Genomic DNA, 22,878 nt, shown 5'->3' on the forward strand with positions numbered 1-22,878 from the left:
TCGGCACGCAGGGAAGGAGGGTGGAAGCGAACCCCACCACTTATGGTGGGGAGAAGGGGGAAAAGGAGCAAGAAATCACCCCAGCCATTCCTATGGAGCTTCCTGCACAAATTCACGTGGGAAGGAAATTAAAACAGTGGTGCTATCGCAAAGTGTGTGCCCGTGGGGCAGGGGCTGCTGCCCCTGCTCTCATTGCCACTGCACACGGCGGGGAAACGGGGAAGGGGCAACCGGGCGGGCTCAGGCTGCCCCGGCCACCTGCCTGCCACTGTCTCTTTAGAGCGGAGAGCCGGCGGCCCACCTTCACTGCCCTGGGGGGAAGGGGGGGACTAAGCTGCAAAGCCGCTCCAAGCCGCCCGTCTCAGCAGCACTGCGTGGGGAAGGGGAATAACCCGCACACTCCCCTGGCCCCTCGCGCCCACGGGGAGAGGGGGAAAAGGTGAGAGAGGGAGAAAACAGGGAGAGTGAGAGAGAAACCGTGGGCCGCCGGCGCTGCCAGCCCGGGATGCCTCCCGCCTGCCGGAAAACTGGAGAGGAAGGCGGGGGCCGGCCCACTGGCAGCACCAACTTCCCGGCTCCCTCCAGGGCACTGGTCTCCCTTATCCCATCGCGGCCGCGAAACCACGGCGTCAGGGAGAGAACTGCCCATAGGGAAAACAGAAAAAAGGGGGGGAGGGGGGAAGGGTCCGACCCCGTTCCACCGCCACCACGAGGAGAAAGAGGGGGCTGCGCACGGCAAGAGACAGAGAGAGAGAGAAGGCAGGGAGATCGCATCCGTGCTGCCATGCCTCTGTCTCACCGCACCCTCCACCCCTGCAAAGGGAAAGGAACAAAGTTAAAACACAGAGAAACAAAGAAAGACAAGCCCAAAACTCACCCAGGCAATCAAAAAAACAAGCACAGGTAAAGTTAAAAGCATAAAACATTCATAAGGTGAACTTTTCACCCTAAACACACACAGCGATACAGAGGGATCAAAGGTTTTCAATCCCGGTCCCCACTGTGGCCAGGTGTTAGGCCACGTAGACAAAGGAAGAATCGCTGTGTCACTCTCAGGGTCGGAATCTGACCAGCTGTATGTGGGACGGGCTGGCATTTTTTAAAGTCACGGTACAGACCATTCGCAGTGGCTGATAAGGCAGAAACCGCTGTACAGCCATCCGTGATGCGAAGAAAGGAGAAGAAAAAGCCAGGGAAGTGCCTTCTCTGCTGGCCAGGAGAGGCTTGCAGACGCTCGCTTTGATCTCGCCCAGATAGAAGTGAAAGAGGTCGGGGGAGCAAAAGAAGCTGTCGGAAGCGAAGAATTCCAGCTGCTCTTGTCAGGAAAGGCACAAGCTGTCCTCTCTCAGGAAAGGGGTTCCCCCGGTTTTTCTGGAACCTCTTCCTGGCTGTCTGTTCTAGTAATTAAAGTCCAGCTGTGCTGGGTGCTGTCCAACCTGCTGTCTTTTGGTAGGATTGATCTTTTTTCATGGTCAACAGGACCAGCCTTCAGAAAAGCGTGGAGATATTTCGCTTACCTCTCTCTGGAGGCATGTAGAATTTTCAAGCTTTGCTGCATGAATCAGTCCCGGCTGCACTGAACTTCCTTGAAACGTTGGGGTTCCACCAGATGTTGCTATGGTTTTCGGACAGCACAGAAATAACAACATGACTCTCCATGATGGTAAAGATGAGAGCAAACTTTATTCTTCTAAATTCTACTTTTATAGAGTAGTTGGGTACAAAGAACATGATTGGTTATTCAGCATCTACACCCTTTAGTAAACATTTCTTTCCAGTAAACATGTTGGAAAAACACCACCTGCGGATGGTTTCTTACTTCCCAAGGTTTGTTTGAATTCCTCCTTTAGATTTCTCAGGCTAACATGAGAAAGTTGTTCATCTGCCTTTCACACAGACACTGGCATAGCCTAAGTTCAGACCAATGTCAGGTCCACATTGGACTCCAACAGGCCTCCTTTAATACAGTTCATGATGAATATTCACGAGCCAAGCTTAACTGATAAGGAAAACACACATTCAATAAATATTTTATAATGATTAATAAGCTTTCAGACCAGTTACAATTTAATTCCCTGAGCAAGTCCTTCTAGAAGCAGTTTCTAACACAGCTGGCATATTAATTACTGTATTTGTAATTCTTCTAACAAAGACAGTACCTCACTGATTCCTCAGAGGTAACACTGAAGCTTCAGCATACACAAAATCAGGTTATAGTCAAACTTGATTTAGTAAAAAGAACACTGCTTCATACTCAAGTAAAACATTGTGTGGGTGGATGTCTTGGTTTGAAAGACAGATGTCTGCCTAAGAAGGCAGGAACCTCCCTAAGAACAGAAAATGTGATCCCCTTCCCTCCAAATTATTATAATTCAAAAATGATGGGGCTTTCAGGCAAAGATATGGGAAAAGGAATAAGAGTTCTTTACTAGTATGTATATGGATAACAAGGCAAACAAACAACCATAACTGTTGGAGTCCATGTTCCCATGGATCCTCCGCAGAGAGTGAAAGGTGAAGGGGTTGAATTAAAACCTTTAGAAAAATTAAAATATATAAAGCCACACACACATAAAGTATAAATTTAAGCCTCAGTTTTAAGCTTTACATATCCTAAGTGCCTAATTTTTAGTGTAGAAGTACTGAGCTTCAGGCCTAGTGATAGAATTTAGACATAACATGATATTTCCCTCCTTATTCCCCTCAAGGGTCTCAGCTAGCTCAGCCCTTCTCAGGCCTAGGAGGATTATATCAAGAAAGACAGGATAAGGATTCAAAAGAGGCTCTCTTACCCTTTTTTGCTGCAAGTCTTTATTCCAGGATGATGTCCCAGGAGAGAGAGAGGACGATCCCGGGGGACAGGGGTCTTTTCTCAGGGTTTCTGAGGGAGGGGCAAGCTGGCACACAGCCAATGGTGTCAGAAGGGGAAGGAAGGGTCAAACTACATGACAGGAGTTCCAGGGGTCCCTGAGGGAGAAGAAACCATTTCCCCAGGGGGATGTAACATCTCCTCCTTTTTTTGTTTAAAAAGATACAGAGAGAAATTCTCAAATTCTGTTTGACACGGAGTGTGGGTTTTCCCACCACTTATGGTTGGTAGGGAGACTAGATCGCTTTAGGTTTGCCAACTCTATATGGTTGACTTCTGAGGTAGAAGATATGAGGCCATTAATAGCCTTGAAAATCAAACAGCGTAGGATCCCGAATGCTATGGTTACAAGGAAAAGGATAACAAAAAGTAACAAAATTGTTTTGACTACAGAAGTCCACCACCCAGTGAATCCCCAGCCCTTGAACAGTTCCTTGATCCAATCTTCTGATTCTTGCTTCACTTGTCCGATCATGTTGTTCATGCTTCGGAGGGCAGCATGGATGTTTGGAGCCTTTGAGGACAAATTCATGCAACAGAGTCCTTCAAATTCCTGGCATTCATGTCCATGCAATAGCAAAAGATAATCGATCGCGGCACGGTTCTGGATGGTGGCCTGTCTGGTAATCTCCTCGTCTTCTAGGAGGGAGCTGATGGCGATGGATGTTAAATTAGCTTGCTTGACCACCCAGCACTCTAGGTGGCCCAATTCACCTAGAGCTTTGGCTGCTGCTACCCACGGAAGAAACAGGGATACAGCAACTCTTTTTGACTTTGCCCAATGAAAAATGTCTGAATTACAATTTGGGTCCAAATTGTCAGCACTCCTTTTTTGAATTTTGTCAGCCGATTTGTTTTTGTGTGTCCATTCACGAATTAAAGTTTGGTTAGGCGTCAACACGGACAATCGCCCTATGGTACATGGCCCTCCGAAAAGCCGGGATGGAATTCCTGCCCATGCCCGATCCCCACAAACCAAGAACAATCCTCTAGGGAGGCTTCTGGGTTTGGAGTGAGATGGGTTGTCTGCTGCAATGTGGCTTATATTATGACACCACCTCTTTGCAGTAAATTCTCCCCGGAACTGCTTTATAAGGTGGTACTCGTCAGTGTTACGGGGTATTGGGATGATAGAGAACTGGATGCAGTATGTGGCAGGGGAGGAACCCAATAGTTCTAACTCCTGGGGTTCATGAGCTACCCTGGGCAAACCCTGCACCCATTCTGCTAAGGGGTTCATGGCGAACACACCTTGCTTTTGATGATCTTTGTGTGGTTGTGGGGTGTGTGCCTCTGGAATTTCGTTGGACTTGTATTTGTCCAAGCCTGCTGGAAATTCTCCAGCCTGCAAAGGAATTCCTACCAGACAGGTAGACATAGGATTCTTAGCTGCTGCAGTGGACAAACATATGTTTTCTTGCTGAAGTGTCTGTGCCAGGGTTACCCAGACGTTCTGACGTGGTTGAGGGATGATCCATGCAGCTGCCAGACTGTTCAGCATTAGCAAGATGACAACTTGGATGGGGTTCATCATAGGGTTGAGTGGGAGGTAGGTTTTCTCTGGAAGGGAAAAATAAACATTTTTTAAAACATGTTAAAAAGGTTCCTGTTTCTGCCAGAAGGAATCCACCTCTAAGGAGGTTCTTTCTCTTCCATCCGGCGGCGTCTTCTCTTTGAAGTATCAGTCACTTGCTTCTCGTCCCCTTCTGCTGGAGCTGGATTTTTGGGGACTAAATGTTTCACCCATTTCTGGGGAATCCACCGAGGGCCTGAGGGAGTAGCCACACACGCATAGCCACGACCCCAGGTCACCAGCTCATAGGGACCTCTGGTTTCCCAAGTTTCAGGATCCCTAATCAAAACCGGTGGACGCTGAGACAATTTAAACTGATTGCCACTATTAAAATGACGTACCACAGGTGGACTCATGTTTTCAAATGAACAGTTCAGAAAATTGATGGTGAACATGGCTTTGCAGAGCTTCTGCTGTGGTGTCATCCACGAAACCGAGGAGTTCTGCCTAGCCAGAACCTGTTTGAGCGTCTGGTGTGCACGCTCAATCACAGCTTGACCTGTGGGGGAGTGAGGGATGCCAGTTTTATGCTCCACTCCCCACTGCTGGACAAATTCTAGGAACTCCTTGGACACATACCCTGGGCCGTTATCAGTTTTGATTGTTTTTGGAATTCCCAACACTGCAAAGGCTTGCACTAGGTGCTGCTTGGCATGTATGGATTTTTCTCCTGCGTGGGCAGAGGCATACACTGCACCTGAATATGTGTCAATGCTCACATGAACATATTTGAGGCGACCAAAACTAGGAATGTGTGTCATGTCTGTTTGCCATACCTCACAGCTGCCCAGGCCTCTGGGGTTAACCCCCATGCCCATCGATGGCATGACCTGGAGCTGGCAGTTCGGACAGGTACCTACAATGGCTCGAGCCTGGCTCCGTGTTAGCTGGAATTGTCAGATCAGAGCTGGCACATTTTGATGGTAGTGTTGGTGACTCAGTTTTGCCTGTTGGAAGACATCAGGGAGATGTGCCTTTTCAACTGGGGCAGCAAGGGAGTCTGCCTGGCGATTCCCCTCTGCGATCTCACCTGGCAAATCAGTGTGTGACCTCACATGCATCACGTAAAACGGGTGCTGTCGATGAGAAACCAAATAGATTAGCTTTGAAAGCAACCTGAAGAGATGTTCATTCTCTATTTCTTTGAGCACAGCCTGCTCCGCTCTGGACACTACTCCCGCCACATAGGCAGAGTCAGTTACCAAATTGATTGGTTCTGAGAACTTCTCAAAAGCTCTTACCACTGCGGCCAGTTCAGCCACTTGGGGGGATCCCTCCACAAACTCGACATCAGCTTCCCAATGCTGAGTCTGTGGGTTCCTCCAAGTCATCACCGACTTGTTTGAAGCCCCCGATGCGTCTGTGAAGACTGTGAGAGCTTTGAGTGGTCTCCGACTCCTTTTCTCATGAGGAATGAGGTGGAATTCCTCATTGAACAACTTGTGGGACGGGGCATGGACTGATATTTGTCCCCTGTAGCTGTCCAGAGATAATTGGAGACTGGCATTACTCTGCAGCAAATGCTCAAACATCTCTTTGGTCAATCTCTCAGGAGAGTTCTTTCCCTCCTCTGAAAGTCTGACCGGGAGGTGAATGCATGCAAAGTCACAACCTGCCAATTCACACAATCTTACCCTGGCCTTCCGAATCAGCTGCGCTATCAGCTCCTGCGGCTCTGTGATGGTCTTGGATCTTTGGTGGGAGAGGAAAACCCACTCTATTATCAACAGTGAATCTCTCTCTTCCTCGATCCATTGAAAGATCAAGCCATGCAGGTGTGGCAGTTTTCCTAGAACAATGAACTGGAAAGGCACCTTTGGCTCACACCGGTGAGCCTGTCTCTCTGACAAGGCTTTTTGTACCTTTTCGATTGCTGTCTTCGCCTCTGGGGTCAGCTCCCTGGGAGATGTCAGCTCCTTCTCCCCCTTCAATAAATTGAAGAGGGGTTCTAGATCTTGATTTGTGAGGCCTAACCAGGGTCTTACCCAATTCAAAGACCCACACAGGGAGTGGAGATCTGCTAGAGTTTTTGGATTGCAACCAATTTCTAAGCTCTGTGGAACAACAGTCCTTGCACTGATTTTCAAGCCCAGGTATTTCCAAGGTGGCATCCTTTGAACCTTGTCCTCCTGTAATTGAAATCCAGCAGAGGTTAAAACTTTAACCACTAGGTCAAGCGTGTGTTGGAGTATAGAGTCATTGGGGCCACACACTAGCACATCATCCATGTAGTGAAGGATGATGGCTTCTTTTCTCTGTGCGCGTACTGGAGACAGTAATGAGGCTACATATTGTTGGCATATGAAAGGACTCGATTTGAGACCCTGGGGAAGGACCCTCCAGTGATAACGCTTCATTGGGGCCTGTCTATTGACAGTGGGAACTGAGAAGGCAAACCTAGGGGCATCTTCAGGGTGCAATGGAATTTGGAAAAAACAGTCCTTGATGTCTAAGACAGCCAATTTCCAATCTCGGGGGAGCATTGTTGGAGTGGGCATCCCTGGTTGGAGGGGTCCCATGTCTTCTACTATTTTATTAATTTCTCTTAGATCATGGAGCAACCTCCACTTGTCCTTTCCCGGTTTCTTTATCACAAAGATCGGGAAATTCCAGGGGCTAGTTGTCTCCACAATGTGTCCCTGAGCCAATTGCTCTTCCACGAGTTTTTCCAGCGCCTTGAGCTTTTCTTTACTCAAAGGCCACTGTGCTACCCATCTGGGGGTGTTTTCCAACCACTTTAACTTCTGGGTAGGGCGCTCCACAGTGGCTACTTGCAAAAATCCTGGGGTGTTTTAGGAATGACCAATTGGACTCCCCACTGAGACATGGTGTCCCTCCCCCACAGTGGGGCCTTATAATCTGCTACGAAAGGACGGACATTCACCACCTTTCCATCAGGTCCCTCAATTTGCACCACGTTTTTCGAAATCCTTGCCATTGAGATTCCTCCTATGCCCTGAAGTTTGCCTGCCACCGGCTGTAATTCCCAGTTCGAAGGCCACATGCTTTGTGGCAGAAGAGTAATCTCAGCTCCCGTGTCGAGCACTCCTGCCACTAGGAGGCGCTCTTGTCCACAAATGATGTTGCACATCATAGAGGGTTTAGGTTCCCCCACCACCTCTGTCCAGTAGACCTCTGGTGATTTACCGTCTGCTGTGATCTCTGCTGGAACCGGTATGGCTTGGGCAAGAATTTGCCCCGCTACCAGATAAAAGGGTGGGTGCATACAACGAGCCAACAACATGAGGCCTATTATTTTTCCCTTTATGGTCATGGGAGCTATCTCAATTTCCAAGGGTGTGTGTGCCGTGTCCCCAATAACAAAATACTCACTGTCCAATCCCATGTGGTAAACCGTCAGGTCCTGTGAGATGTCAGACAGGTCAACTGTTATAACCATCCACTCAGTAGATCTGAAATGGAAACCTTTGGTAGTTACAAGTCTAAAACGGCCAAGTGGCTGCCAAACCTTGTTAGTTGAGCATTTAACATTTACATTTTTCTGCACCTCCACACCCCGTGACCTGCCCTCCCCCCCCTTTTTCTTTAAGAGAGAAGCTTTTGCCAATGTGAGTCCCGCTACATTTATATCTTTGCGCGTTGTAGTATCAACAGCGGGCACGCGCTGTAAATTCAGTTTTTTTGTTTGTGGGATTTCTTCTGCTTCTGCGTCTGGGGGCAGGATCTGGCGAAGTGTCCTGGTTTCCTGCAGCGGAGGCAGATGATGCGCTGCAGCTGGTCTGGTGGCATCTGTTGCCTGCTGGGGTGTGGTCCAGCAGGGGCTGTATGCTGTGGGTGTGTTGTTCCAGGATGTCTTTCAGATGTGCAGAACATTTCTGCCCGTCTGGAACAAGCTTCTATCATCTGGGACAGAGTAGGTGGAGGGTCCAAGGGGAGAGTGAGGATAATTCTACGACAGGTCTCATTAGCATTTCTTTGAGCCATCTCTTTGATCAGCTCTGCCTGCACCACGGGATCTGGTATTTGGTGTTCCACCTGTGTCCTCAGACGATCAACAAACTGTAAGAAATTCTCCGTAGCAAATTGTTTAACATTGACATAACTTCCTTTCCCTTCCCTTGATGGTAGCTGATAAAACATTTTCTCTGCAACATTGCTAATCCTAAGTAAAATTGGTTTGGATAATACTCGGGTTTGTTTTTCGGGGCAAGCCCATGCACCTTCACCACACAGATGTTCAAATGTAATATCATTATTTTCAGTGTCCTTAGCCATATTAGGGTTTTGCTGAATCTCCTGTAAAAGTGTTCTTAAAGCTCTTTTCCACATATTGTCCCACAGATCATACTCTGAGGGAGATAACAGACATCTGAATAAGTCTTTAATATCATTAGGAACCATTTCATTAGAATCAAATGTGGCTCTAAACATCCCTTTAAAGATGGGAGTGTCCCTCCCAAACTCACGTTGTACTTTGCATAGTTCTTTCTTGTCTTGGTAGGAGAGTGGCTGGTATTGCCTAGAACCTTGCCTTCTACCTACATATGTAACAGGAGCTACAGAGAAAATGTGTTCATCTGCATTTGCCAAGGGTCTGGAAACTGCTGCTGATATCCCTGTACCCGGGGACACTGAAGTTACTGCGTTGGCAGTCCCTTGGGTGTTGGGAAGGGAGGGAGTGCTCTCTCCGTGCTGGCTGGGCAGCCCAGGCTGTCCCCCTCCCCCCGCCGTGTGGCAATCATACCCCCCGCCGTGGCCGTGCGGAGGGGGTGGGCCGGCCCTCTCCCTGCTGCCAGGGAGGCAGGGGGAGGAGGGGCCGGCCCTCTCCCTGCTGCCGCAACAGCCGGGAAGGAGGCAGGGGGAGGAGGGGTGGGGTGGGGCTGCCGGAGGCCAGCAGGGGTTGGCACAGGGGTATGGGGTGGGGGCGGGGACAGGGGGAGGGGGTAGGGGGGGAAGGGGTTGTGGGAGGAAGCTCGGGGCACATGGCAGCCGCCATTATTATCTGCCACGTGGAATGTGATCCCCAGGGGCTCTGCAGCCTGGCAGGAGTCCCGGGCCGCCGCTGCCCCCCCACCGAGACCATCCGGAGAGAAACTGGCTTTGTTAAAAGGATCCCGGGACAAAGGTAAACCCGGGTATAAAGGTGGATCAGAGGGAGGATTACATGGGGAAAGTTTTTGCTCCTGGCTGGGTTTGCTTAACTCTAAAAGATGTTTACGAGCTTGCAAAAATATTGGGATAAATACAGAAGCGGCGTGATCATTATTTTGGACTTTATCTGTGATCACAGTACCCACGTGGTCCCAAAAGGGAACAGTATCTATCTGTAACAATTCAGCTTCAGTAAATTCATGTTCTAACCAACGAACAAATCGTTTTTGCAGCCTTTTGGAAATTTTAACGTTAATTAGAAGGTCCTGGAGTTGTTTTAATATACTCTTTTGAGGAGCCGATAGCTGTATGCCCATGATTCGATATTATTGAAAGCTATTTGCTCAAAATCCAGCCTCCAGCTGCTACAGTCAGCTGTATGTAACTCCTGTGTCTCCTATAACCAGAGAGAACAGGCGGGGAAAACTCGGGGGCTGCGGTTGCGTATTCGCGCCGTTTCTCCAGCCCCGGTGGCACCGGGGGGGTCCCCGCAGCCTTGCTTGACCGATGGGATACGTGCCCGGGCCGGGGTTTCCCCGAAAAGCAGGGCTTCCTATGCGGAGCCACTCCACGGGCCCGCGGGCTGCGGCAATCAGAAACGAAAGAAAAAAAAAGAAAAAAAAAATCCCAGCCGCTGGGTCCTAAAACCACCCGCTTGCTATAATTGCAAAGGTAAAATGACGCCCTCCCAGTTTGCGGTACCGATCAAACGGAGGTCTTTACCTGGTCCGTGGTATCATATGCTGAGTCAGAAGCAACTGAAGGTCCTGTCTTTTAGCTCACTCGTGGCTGGGCAACCACAAGCTACGAGCTTATCCCTACCCACCTATAGCAACAACATGTGGCCAAAGTGGCTAGGGTAATTGAACTTCCCAAAAAGCTTATAAGACCCTGAAAGGTCTCCAGCTCCGCATGGGTTTCTATATTTAAACCCAGGTTGGGGGCCAATTGATATTTCCCTCCTTATTCCCCTCAAGGGTCTCAGCTAGCTCAGCCCTTCTCAGGCCTAGGAGGATTATATCAAGAAAGACAGGATAAGGATTCAAAAGAGGCTCTCTTACCCTTTTTTGCTGCAAGTCTTTATTCCAGGATGATGTCCCAGGAGAGAGAGAGGACGATCCCGGGGGACAGGGGTCTTTTCTCAGGGTTTCTGAGGGAGGAGCAAGCTGGCACACAGCCAATGGGGTCAGAAGGGGAAGGAAGGGTCAAACTACATGACAGGAGTTCCAGGGGTCCCTGAGGGAGAAGAAACCATTTCCCCAGGGGGATGTAACAATAACAAAAATAGAGTAGAGTACTGCTTATAATTTTTGGTATGAATTTTGTGCAAATAAGATAAAGTTTTTCACATAACAAGATAGAACTTTTATGCTAGCAAGATAGAGATTTTGTGCTAATAGATATACTATATGCGTAGGGTTTTGATACTGCTTTTCATAGTTTTTCGTAGTTTTACAAACTTTAAAAATTGTACCTAGATTGGCCAGTGTGTAGATAAATATATGAATATGCATTTGTAACTTACAGATAAAAAGCCTCTGGTTTGAAGGTGGAGGTATCGATCAATCAATCCGATCTATAGATCCAACCTTCACCTTCTGCAGCCTGGGGAAGGAGCCCTGCCAGGGAGCCAAATGGGATTTTAAAGTTACTATCTATTGTAGTCTTTGTCGCTTGGGATCAGGGCCCCAGGGTCCCTTTCCCCCTTGCGGCGCTTGTCGCCAGAGCTCTGGTCAGGGCCGCTGGGAACTCTGCGCAGGTTTGGGACCCCAGGACCCCCCTTCCTGTCCTTGTGACCCTGCGGCCGGGAACCCTGTCTGGAATTCGTGACCTCGGGACCCCTCCCTGCCATCACGACCTTGCGGCCAGGAACTCTGCGTGGGTTCTGGACCTCAGGACCTCCCTTCCTGTACTTGTGACCCCGCAGCTGGGAACCCTGTCTGGAATTTGTGATCTTGGGACCCTTTTCTGTCACTGCAATCCCTGCGGCCAGGAACCCTGCTTGGGTCTGGAAATTGGAGGTTGTTTTACCCGGAGGCTGTGGTGCTGTGTTCAGCTCTATGTTCTGACTGTTACTTTACTGGTATTTCATTTTTTAAAGACTTTATATTCATAACCAATTGTAAGACCACTCATTTAGGACTCTCACACCTTCATATATATGCTTTCATGTAATAAACAACTTCATATAAGACTTTAAAATGTTCTTGGACCTTTAAGAACTATTAACCTGTAGAAACAGCCTTGGCAAATAACAGCAGCAACAACAAACAAAACCAGAAACCCAACAACAGCCTTCTCTCGTCTATCAAGCACTTTCCCCTTTGGTGTAGTTATGATCTCTGCCAGAAGGGGTGTTGTTGGCTCCTGGCCAGGCAGGGCAGGTGTGATGAGTCTCCCATGGCTGCAGGGGGCACTGTAGTGCGAGCTCAGCTATGGGAGATAAGACAGAGAGTACAATGGAACTGATAAAGTAGCCTGATATCTTAGGCCTAATCGAGCAAAAACCATGGGACAGACAGACACAGATAACTGATCCCTGGGGTAGAAGTGACCAAGAAACATGTAAAACTTTGTAATGATTACCAAGTAACTGATGTCATGAAGAATGTATAACCAATGGGAAATTGTTACCAAAAATAGAATCCTATATAAGTGCCATACAAGAAAAACCCTATATAAATGCCTTGTATGCTCAATAAATTAGCTTCTGATTAGAACTCAGAATGTCCCCATCTCTCAATCACTGATACTCAATTGCTTCTCTCCACACGGTAATGGCAGGTGTGCCAGAGGGAGAGATAAGAAAAGGGTCTTTCTTTACAAACCCACAGGGGCAGCTGGGCTCAGTGCCCCTCTGGATGATGAAATGGGCTGTAGCAGGAACCTCATAGTAGTGGCTGGAACAGCAGAGGCAGGCACACCCCAGGGTGGCAAACAAAATGTAACAGAAAACTCTGCAGCATTAGCAAGAACCATAGGGATTGGGCAGACACAGGGTGTTGGATTAGAGTGTAGAGAAAAAGCCCGAGGCAGAAGCAGAAAGCAGTGGGACTGGGCAGTGGCAGCCGGGCTTCTCTGTAGTAGCTGCCACAAGCAGCCAGGGAGATGTGCCCTCTGGGAAGGGTTTGGGGTCCCAGGTTTTTCCCGAGGTACCTGAGTAGATGGTGAGGGTCCTTTCCAGTGAGATTGGGTGTTAATAAGGTCCCAGTTCAACAACGGTAAAGAAGAAAGCAGTAACAGGCTAGACTCTGCAGTGGCAGCAAATTCTCCTGCGGTAGCAGCAGCTTGACCATTCCCCTCCGATTCCAACAGCAAGAGAAAGGAGCTGAGCCCAGCCCCCTCACCCCCAAGCCAAAATCTTGCAGTATCTCTGCCCTTCCCAAGAGAAAAGCCCCCAGCTAAGAAGCTGCAGCCAGCTGCACCCCTTCCTCTCACCTTTGCCACTTCTTTTGTCTCTTAAGTACCGGTTATCATCTCTTAGGCAACAGATGGGAGAAAACTCCCTGAGACAAAGGGGGGGAAAAAAAAAAAAGAAAAAAAATCCTAACCTCCACCAGTGGAGTATAGTGAAGTCCCATATTTCACAATATTTTAATTCAAAACCCAACTGCAGTAAAATTTCAGTTTGCAATGCTGAAAAAAGCTGTAACCACAAAAATAAGAGAAGGTTGAAGGTTAAAACAGAGTTCACTGTGCCAACAATTCAGAGCTACAGATGATTATTAACCACCGAATTTCACACCCTCCCACTTCAACATGAAAAATCAAGTTGGACACATGAAAATCAAAAGCTTAGTGAAGTATGGTAGCTGTGATTTCTAGTTTTAACTGTGTTAATTAAAGCTACTATTCTTAAACATCCAAACTGACTACTTTGATAGCACCCAAGAACCTATCAAGGCAGTGTTGTGACTTAGGAATGGTATTCCCCAATTGAGTGTTCCCACTAAAACACTCCAAACAACACTGCTTGCTCACTCCCCCCTATGCTTCCACCCTGTGACAGGATGGAGAGGAGAATTAGGAGTACTAAAGGAAAACATCACAGGTTAAGAACAATTTACTGGAAATAGCAATGAGATAAGGAAACAAACAGTAACAGCAACGATATTAATAACAGGGTGTACAAGGGAGGCAAACGATTCACATGTGATTTGCCCACCACACAGAGCCTGGCAATATCAAATGGACCACCATGCTATGCGACCCTGAAGGGACCCCTTCCCCCATCTCTGGAAAATTATGTGAGGGTATATAGAATACAATCCAGGTCCTAGACATGCCCCCACCTGGCTACTGCAAAAAATAACCCTGTCCTGGCTGGAACAAGTACATTATCCACCCCTTTTTCTATACCATCATGGCCAGATCCTACTCTTTCCAACTATATATACATACATACATATATATACACGTACAAGCATGAGTATCTGACAGAAGTATGACTAACACCAAAGAAGGCTTCAAGCATCAGCACTTTATTGTTCTTTAGTACAACCTTTCATACTATTCATCTTACATGCATTATGCCTGTGTGCCCCCTCTACCCTTTTGTGATTGGTCAGTACACCTCAGCACTCCATGTTTCATTACCTTGAATACTGTTCACCTGTCCTACACAGTTGTAGCCCATTAGGGATGAGGCTCGGTCACAGCCCCATTCCCAATCACCACAAACTGTGCCTACAATTCCCCCTTCTTTTTCTTTTAAATAAATGACGTGATTACCATCCTTCTACAGGGCCCTTGCAGAAGAAATAGTAAACATGGTCCAAGTATCTTTTTTTGTAGGTTCCACTAGCTCTGGAATGCATCTGTGTACTGACCTTGATTCATTCCTCAAATCTACATTACATTTCATCAAAATCCTTGTACTTACACTTAAGGAATATTGACAATCAAAATCCTTATATCTACATTTATAGAATACTGACAATCAAAATCCTTATACCTACATTTATAGAATATTGACAATATCAATAGCAACATACACAAATAAGCCAAAGGCTGCATGTTAGGATATTAACAAAATCAACAGCTATGTAATTCTATCAATAGCTATACAACTTTAACAACATCAGTAACTATACAGCTCCATAAAGTAACATACAAGGATAAGATAGAATCTATATGTTCCCATTGCCCACGTCTTTGCTTATTCCAAGGAGTCAGGTGAGCCGCAGCCAGGTTTGTTGCTTTGAGGGGCATTATCCTGCACAGGTTGAATCCAATGAGCAGGCACCCATTGAACTCCAGTATCTGTTGAGATACAGGCATATCCATGTCCCCAGGTGACAAGATCCCATGGGCCCTCCCAGGCTCGTGTTTGCAAATTACGAACCCAGACTGGAGCAAGGCCATGAGTCCTGTCACTTGGTAACAAAAGTGCATTAGAATAACCGGCATTGTACAAGAGGGAGGAACAGTAAGATGATTCAATGTAAACACAGCTTTCCAAACTCTTTGCCAGTGGGGTTCCACTTACCATTTGCCCTGTTTTGTTTCTGAAGAAAGGCTTTAAGTGTAGAATGAAAACGTCTTATAATAGCTGGACCAGTTGAAAAATGCGAAATACTAGTAGCATGTTGAACACCCCAAGACTGTAAGAATTGTTGGGTACGCTGAGCTACATAACTAGGTCCATTATTAGCCTTGACAATATGTGGTACACCTAAAGCTGCAAAAGCACTACGTCAATGCAAGATCACATCTTTTTGCCTTCTCTCCTGTATGTACAGAAGCTCAACAGGCCTTAGAATGTGTCCACAGAAACATGTATATATTTAAAGTGACTAAACTCTGAAATATGACTGAGTTGTAACTGTTTTTCTGCGCTGATAAAAATACCCATTGCAAGAAATGCAAAGGATCGTGCTGTCACACCATTGAGCTATGAGGCCCACAGGGTGGTCCAGAGATAGTAATATATATATATATATATATACTGAGAGGTATGGTGGCAACCACCCTCCAAGCTTTTCTGTTTTGTACTCTTAATTCTACTTGCCTCAGTGTAGCAAGTGCTTCTGGTGAAAAGCTCCTGGAAAACAACAAGGAAGGACTACCTTCTAATGAATCAAAAAGTTGTGCCAACAGCACATTCCATAATCCCAACAATGGTTTGATCTAATTAATTGTACCTAATAATTTTTGCAAGTCATTCAATGTTTGTATAGAGTGCTGAACAGTCAGCATCTACGGTTTAACAGTTTGGTCCAAGATTTTCATCCCTAAATACTTCCAGGGAGCTTGCTGTTGTACTTTCCCAGGAGTAATGCACAAACTATAACTTGTTAAAGCCTCTTGCATTACAGGCATTGCCATAGCGAGCTGTTCTACAGTTGGCACAGTGACTAAGATAGAATCCATATACTATACTGAGTTCCAAGACACTATAAGTTGCTTTTTTACTGTTCATTGTTCCCTAGCTCTGCATTAGTTTTAAGGCTAAGTATAGAAATATGCATATGTCAGTCAGGGAAAGACAAATATAGCAAAATGCACTGTACCACACTGTCCTATCAAGAAGTAATTATACAACAAGTTCTGATTTTGTTAAACTGCAGTAAATGTTACAATCCACTTGTGTAACTGATTTTCCTTTTGAGAAGGCTGCCTACTAAATGAGTAAACTACATATGAAATACAATATTCTCAACCAAAAAGACAATACGAGGTGGACAAAACAGAAGTTTTGCAAACACGACTGACTTGAAAACTTAATTTTCTTATGCTCAATGGGAGAAAGCTGATCTTAAATCAAATTAGCTTATCTTATAAAATTTCAAGCAGTTAAATATTGTCAACATGCTATACCTCAAGTTACAAGTATCCCATTTATTATTATTCAAAAAAAATTCTTTCCTTACTGTCTTGGTTTAAAAGACAGATATCTGCTAGGAAGGGGGCATGACCTCCCTAGAGATGGAGAATTCAAATCCCCTCTGTCATGGGTTGGCGCTGGCCAAATGCCAGTGCACCCATGAGTGTATGTTTTTCCTAATGAACTACTGTGAGATGGGGTCAAGAACACAGCAGAGCAGGCCTAAAACTTGAAATAGAAAAAAAACTTTACTAAACTACACAACAACAGAAAATAGAAAAAGAAAAGAAAACCTAAACACCCAAAACCAGAAATGAAAACCTCCCAGAAATTTTCTTCTCCTCCCCCAATTTCCACCCCTTACATGCTCAAACTGTTAACACACGTTACCCTCATCTTACTTGCTTAAACCAAAACCCTGGGTTCCCCAATCAAAGTCATCATCACTCAAAAAAAACCAATCTTCAATCCATCCAGGGAGAGAGGAGTCTCTCTCGCACCACAGACCCCCCACAGGAAACACAGGTCCACCCTCCTGTGTTTCCATGTCACCCATGGCACTGCCCAAAGAAGTCTGTCATGGTGACACCCTCCTTTCCATGTCCAGTGCTCTCACCACCGTCCATGGACCAAAACCGCATATAGGGCTCTTTTTAGGATGTTCGGCCAAGTACCAAAAACCAGCCATCTTCTCATATTGGGACTAGCAGTCCCCCCCACATTTACCCCTGGGGCCGAGGGTTCCAAGAACAGGCCACAAAGTCTTTGGTTTTGAGCCAAATGCATCCACCCAAATATAGTCTTATTTATGTTCAGGAGAATTCAGGGTCCGTCTATGGCTAACATTACGCAAGAAAAGTCCAGGCCAAAAGCCACTCCTCTTCATCTCTGCCCATCTGGGGGTTCTTTTCATCGTCCTTTATCATCTCGGTCCCAGGCTGTCTCTCTCTCTTCTGAAACCACCAGCCATGAGAATCAATGTCTGGGAAAAGTTTTCCTCTGCCTCAGAAAGAGTTAAAAGCTTCTGTCTCCCAGCAAGGCCACAGGCTCAGGCACTCGCAGGCTCGCCAACTCCCACATGCAGCTTGGCACCTTCTCCCTGAGGGGGGAAAAGACGGGATGGGGGGGGGGCGGGGACGGGGGGATGGGGGGACGGGGGGACGGAAGGCACCTCCAAAGTTCTCCACCCCTCCATCCTCGATGGGGATAGCTCAGGTCCAGTCCCGTTCTCTCTCTTCCCCCCCCCCGGGGCATGGGCCTACCACAGCCTGGCCACCTGGCCCCCCTCCCCCGCCCAGCCTTGTAAGCTGGGCAGGGGAGGAGGAAAAAGATGCTCCTCTCCTGAAAGCGAAACCATGTGGGATTGCATTTTATGGAAATGGTTTGCTCTTGTTCACCCCTGGAAAATGTATGGTTTATCCCAAGTCTGTACCCTCCCTGCAGTATCGTGTATCTGTAACCTCATTGGCTGGAGAATGTTACCGCGCCCACCTTGAACCTCTGTGTTAAGAATGCAAACGCAGAAGGCTCGGCCTCTTTGCCCTTCTTCCCCCTGGAGGTCTTTGGATGCTCCCCTTCCCTCTCCCCCCTTCCCCCTCTCCCCTTCCCTTTCCCCTCTCCCGCAGGACCATGCTCCCTGCCTGGAGTGAGACTTTGAATAAACCCTCATCTCAGCAGCCGTCTGAAGTCTCTTTGCCTGCCAGCAAGCGAACACCCGTGACCCTAGGACCCGGGGGGCTCCCGGGGAACCCTCCCCGGGAACCCTCTCCAAAATTTAAACTACAACAGAACCAGAAAGAGGAAGTCCCTCTGGGAGTCCTTGCTTTTAACCCCTTGTGTCCTCAGAGGCGTGTCCAACCCCTCAGTGGCAACTCTAGGTGCCAGCATTCAAACCTGACCACTGATTGGTTTGACCTCAGCTTCCTGAAAAACTCACTTCCCCTCAAACCAAGACACCCTCCCTCCAGATTATTCTAATTTAGAAAATTAAAGGGGCTTTCAGGCAGAGGTATGGGAATATGAGCAACAGTTCTTTACTAGTATATATGACAAAACAAACAAACAAACAACTACAGCATTAATAATAAACAGAAACAGGAACCTTGAGGGCTTTCTTTCACAAAAGCCCAGGGCAGTTTGATCTCGGTGCCCCTGCAGGACTCCGAGAGGCCAAGCTGGAAATGGTGGAAAGTCCCGAGCTGGTGGATGAGATCAGATGCACTGTGCTGGTAGCTGGAGTGGCAGGGGTGTCCCGGCAGAGCTGGGCAGTGCAGGGCTACAGAGTAGAAGGAAAACCTCCAAGCTCCGAAGAAGCAGCGGCGGTGGGGGGAGGGCCAGAGAAAGCGAGCTCAGAATTCCTGGGTACACAAGGAGATGATGGTAGATTTCCCAGGACGAGGCAGAGTGATGGCCGTGAACTCTTCCTGCAGCGAGGGGCAGCTTCACTGTCCTCCTCGATGCTGAGAGCAAGTGGGCAACTGCCCCTCTAGCTCTGTCTTTTACCTTTCCCAAAGCTCGCATTTTCTCTCCCCTCTGAGCGAAACTCCCAGAGACTCAAAACAATAGTTGTAGCCTTGTGCTGCCATGTCGTTCAGCTACTTCCTTTGTTCAGGTTAAGCACTGTTGTTAAGTTTTCCAAGCAACTTATGGGAAAAAATTCTCTGAGTGAAAAAGAGGCAAATCTAACCCCCAACATTATCCACCCCAAATTTTTTTCCATACCAACCTACTACATTGAATTTAAATCTTTAAAATATATACACACATGCACTACCTAAATTATATACGTATATACATACAGGTATGGGTACAGGCACAGTGATGTGGGTAGTTCATCCTAAAGCAAGGTCTCCTTGAGGTATGCATCGGGTCTCTCCATCCCTTTGCATCACCCACCAGGTGCATCCTGGTCCCTGAGCGAAGACAACCCCACGGATGGGATTGTCTTTGCTGCAGACAGAATTAATCCAAACAGTTTTTCCCAGCATACTTCTCATGTGTACCACTGGAACCTTATCTCCATCTGTTGTTCTCAGGGGCTCAGATTGGGCAGGGCATGCTCGGTTGGTAGAACCTTGAGTGTTCACTAACCATGTGGCCTTTGCTAAATTAATCTCCCAGTTCTTGAAAGTCCCCCCACCCAGTGCCTTCAAGGTGGTTTTAAGCAGGCCATTGCACCGTTCAACTCTCCCGGCTGCTGGTGCATGATAAGGAATATGGTACACCCACTCAACGCCATGTTCTCTTGCCCAGGTTGTTATAAGACTGTTCTTGAAATGAGTCTCACTGTTTGACTCAATTCTCTCAGGGGTGCCATGTCTCCACAGGACTTGCTTTTCCAGGCCCAGGATGGTGTTCCGGGCAGTAGCATGAGGCACAGGGTAGGTTTCCAGCCATCCAGTGGTGGCTTCCACCATGGTCAGTACATAGCGCTTGCCTTGGCGGGTTTGGGGAAGGGTGATGTAGTCAATTTGCCAGGCTTCCCCATACCTGTATTTGGACCACCGCCTGCCATACCATAGGGGCTTCACTCGCTTGGCCTGCTTTATTGCAGCACACGTCTCACAGTCATGGATAACCTGAGAAATGCTGTCCATGGTTAGATCCACCCCTCGGTCTCGTGCCCACTTATAGGTGGCATCTCTGCCCTGATGACCTGAGGCGTCATGGGCCCACTGAGCTAGGAACAACTCTCCCTTGTGTTGCCAATTTAAGTCTATCTTTGACACTTCTATCTTGGCAGTTTGATCTACTTGCTCGTTGTTTCGGTGCTCCTCATTAGCCCGACTCTTGGGGATGTGCGCATCCATGTGTCGAACCCTCACTGTCAGCTTCTGTACTCGGGTGGCAATGTCCTGCCAAATCTCAGCAACCCAGATTGGTTTTCCTCTGCGCTGCCAGTTGGCCTTTTTCCACCTTTCTAGCCTACCCCACAGAGCATGGTCTACCATCCATGAATCAGTGTAGAGGCAGAGCTTTGGCCACTTCTCTCTTTCAGCAATGTCCAGGGCCAATTGAATAGCCTTGAGTTCTGCAAGTTGACTCGATCCAACTTCTCCTTAAGCGGCTTGTGCAACCTGTCGTGTAGGGCTCCATATGGCTGCTTTCCACTTCTGGTTCATCCCTACGATGCACAGGAACCGTCAGTGAAAAGAGCATAGCGTGTTTCTTCGGCTGGCAGCTGATTATACGGTGGAGCTTCTTCACCACGTGTCACTTGCTCTTGTTCCTCTTCATCAGTGAGACCAAAGTTTTCACCTTCTGACCAGTTTGTAATTATCTCCAAAATTCCAGGGCGATTCAGGTTTCCAATACGGGCATGCTGACTGATGAGGGCACTCCATTTGCTCCATGTGGTGTCAGTGGGATGGTGGGTAGAGGGAACCTTTCCTTTGAACATCCACCCCAGCATTGGTAGTCGTGGTGCCAGGAGGAGTTGTGCTTCTGTGCCAACCACCCCCAAGGCGGCTTGAACTCCTTCATAGGCAGCCAAGATTTCCTTCTCTGTTGGAGTGTAGTTGGCTACGGACCCTCTGTAACTTCAGCTCCAGAATCCCAGGGGTCAGCCTTGAGTCTCACCAGGCATCTTCTGCCAAAGGCTCCACGACAGACTGTGTTTCCCAGCTGCAGAGTAGAGCATGTTCTTCACCTCTGGTCCTGTCCTGACTGGGCCAAGGGCTACCGCATGGGCGATCTCCTGCTTGATCTGGGCAAAGGCTTGTTGCTGTTCAGGGCCCCAGTGGAAATCATTCTTCTTGCAGGTAACCAGGTAGAGAGGGCTCACAATCTGGCTATACTCAGGAATGTGCATTCTCCAAAAGCCTATGGCACCTAGGAAAGCTTGTGTTTCCTTCTTGCTGGTCGGTGGAGACAATGTAGTGATCTTATTGATGACATCAGTGGGAATCTGACGCTGCCCATCTTCCGACTTTACTCTTAGGAACTGGATCTCCTTGGCAGGTCCCTTGACTTTACTCTTCTTGATGGCAAAACGGGCTTCTAGGAAAATCTGGATGATCTTCTCTCCTTTCTCAAACACTTCCCTTGCCGTGTTCCCCCACACAATGATGTCATCGATGTACTGTAGATGTTCTGGAGCCTCACCCTTTTCCAGTGCAGCCTGGATCAGTCCATGGCAGATGGTGGGACTGTGTTTCCACCCCTGGGGCAGTCGGTTCCAGGTGTACTGCACGCCCCTCCAGGTGAAAGCAAACTGAGGCCTGCATTCTGCAGCCAGGGGAATGGAGAAAAACGCATTAGCAATGTCGATTGTGGCATACCACTTTGCTGCCTTGGACTCCAGCTCATACTGGAGTTTTAGCATGTCTGGCACAGCGGCACTCAGTGGTGGAGTCACTTCATTCAAGCTACAATAGTCCACAGTAAGTTTCCATTCTCCGTCAGACTTGCACACAGGCCAAATGGGGCTGTTGAAGGGTGAGTGGGTTTTGCCGACCACCCCTTGGCTCTCCAGCTCTCGGATCATCTTGTGGATGGGGATCACAGCATCTTGATTCGTTCGATACTGCCAGCGATGCACCATCGAGGTGGCAACAGGTACTCATTGCTGTCGTGGTTGGGGGGGGAGGTGAATTTTTCCAGGGGAATGTGGGCAGTCCAATCAGTGATCAGCTTTTCTGCTGGCACCTGGGTTGGTCACTCGGAGGTTTGGACACGCCTCTGAGGACACAAAGAGTTAAAAGCAAGAGTCTGGGGGGTTCGGCCTCTTTTTCGGATCCGGGTTTTCAGCAGAGAGACGTCTCCAGTCTCCTTCCCCTGCCCGGCCACGAGGCTGGGTGGGGGAGGGGAAACACGTGGTCGGCTCAGGTAAGCCGGAGCCCCCGGGGGGGGGAAGAAGAGAGGGGACAGGACTGGAACTGAGCTGCCCCGTCCAGGATGGAGGGGTGGAAAACTGTGGAAGTGCCTTCTGTGTGTGCTCACCCCCCTCCTCCCCCCCAAACTCCGGGAGAAGTTGCTCAGCCACGTGGGGGTTTGCGGAGCCTGGGAGTGCCTCCGCCTGCAGCACCCCTGCTGAGAAGAAACTGTTAACCCTTGCTTGGTAGACAGAAACTTTTCTTAGACATTGATTCTCATGACTGGTGGTTTTCGGAGAGAGGGAAGCGGCCTGGGACCGAGATGATAAAGCATGATTGGAAGGAACTCGATGGAAGAATGAGAGGAGTAGCCTTCGGAGCTGGACTTTTCTTGCATAATGTCAGCCATGGACTGAACTTGAGCCTCTTTTGAACATAAACTGCATTTTTGGGTGGATGCAGCTGCCCTTGCTTTTGCTACAGTGACTGGCACTTGAAGAGTTGGAGCGAGCAGAGAAGAGAGGGGGAGGGTGAGGTGGTGCCCTCTGCCCTCAGGGCAGACCTGCTCCTGGAACCCCGGCCCCTGGGTGAAAAGGGGAGAGCTCGGCATGCAGCATCCTTAAAAAGCCCTGTATGTAGTTTTGGCCTATGAGACAGCGGTGAGAGCGCTGGACATAGGAAAAAG

Source organism: Prinia subflava (genome assembly GCF_021018805.1).
Source record: "Prinia subflava isolate CZ2003 ecotype Zambia chromosome W unlocalized genomic scaffold, Cam_Psub_1.2 scaffold_36_NEW, whole genome shotgun sequence".
NCBI classification, from domain to species: Eukaryota; Metazoa; Chordata; class Aves; order Passeriformes; family Cisticolidae; genus Prinia; species Prinia subflava.